Below are 704 nucleotides of genomic sequence, written 5' to 3' on the forward strand. Positions count from 1 at the left end.
GCTTTTTCAAAGCAGAAGGGCGGGCTAAAAAGTGTTAATACCAGACATCAGTAGTTAAAGTTGTTTGTGATAAATTACTACATAGTATCATTTACATTTTATACAATTGTTTGTTTGGAGGCTGTGATGAAGTATGCTTGGTTCAGAACAATAGATGTTTAAGTTTACAAAGTTTTTGGTAAATAATATTTACATTTTAGTGAACATAATGTGATTTATATTTGATATTTGTATCCATTTTTTATGTCAGAACACATGTTTTTGTAGAATTAATAAAATTTGAAGCCAATTGCAGTATTGGAGTGATCAGGAGTGATTATATGGATGATAATTACTCATCTTCATCATCTATATATATCTTGGTGCGTTTGACTAGGGGCTGTGATGAAGACATTCCCTACAAGGAAAAATTATCCATTCTTATTTAAAACTGGATAGTTAATTTAATTGAACTGGGATGCAAGACAGTAACTTACCGATGACAATCTAAGCCGTGAACCTTGCTTTCTTGAATGATTCCCGTCACTCCTTGGTGTCACTATGAATTACCATGTCAACAATTTTTGCTTTTCATACCCTTATACATTTATTTGTGTGTGTAATTTTTTTTCACCGCCTGGGGGATAGGCAAACCTTTCGGCACATCGTCACACCCGCTCCGCTAGAGTGAGCCACGTGCAGCTCGGTTTTCACTTTGTACAAGG

General features: G+C 34.9%; 1 long non-coding RNA gene across 1 annotated transcript; it reads right to left on the bottom strand.

Moving 5' to 3' along the window:
- Window positions 1-194: 194 nt before the first annotated feature.
- On the bottom strand, window positions 195-540 carry LOC127750870 (uncharacterized). Its single transcript, XR_008011880.1, has 2 exons — window positions 477-540; window positions 195-397 (listed from the first exon to the last, which is right to left on the bottom strand). It is a non-coding gene; the product is annotated as an uncharacterized LOC127750870 (long non-coding RNA).
- Between the last annotated feature and the right edge of the window lie 164 nt (window positions 541-704).

This window comes from Frankliniella occidentalis, unplaced genomic scaffold (genome assembly GCF_000697945.3).
Source record: "Frankliniella occidentalis isolate FOCC.00 unplaced genomic scaffold, Focc_3.1 Scaffold276, whole genome shotgun sequence".
Classification (NCBI taxonomy): domain Eukaryota; kingdom Metazoa; phylum Arthropoda; class Insecta; order Thysanoptera; family Thripidae; genus Frankliniella; species Frankliniella occidentalis.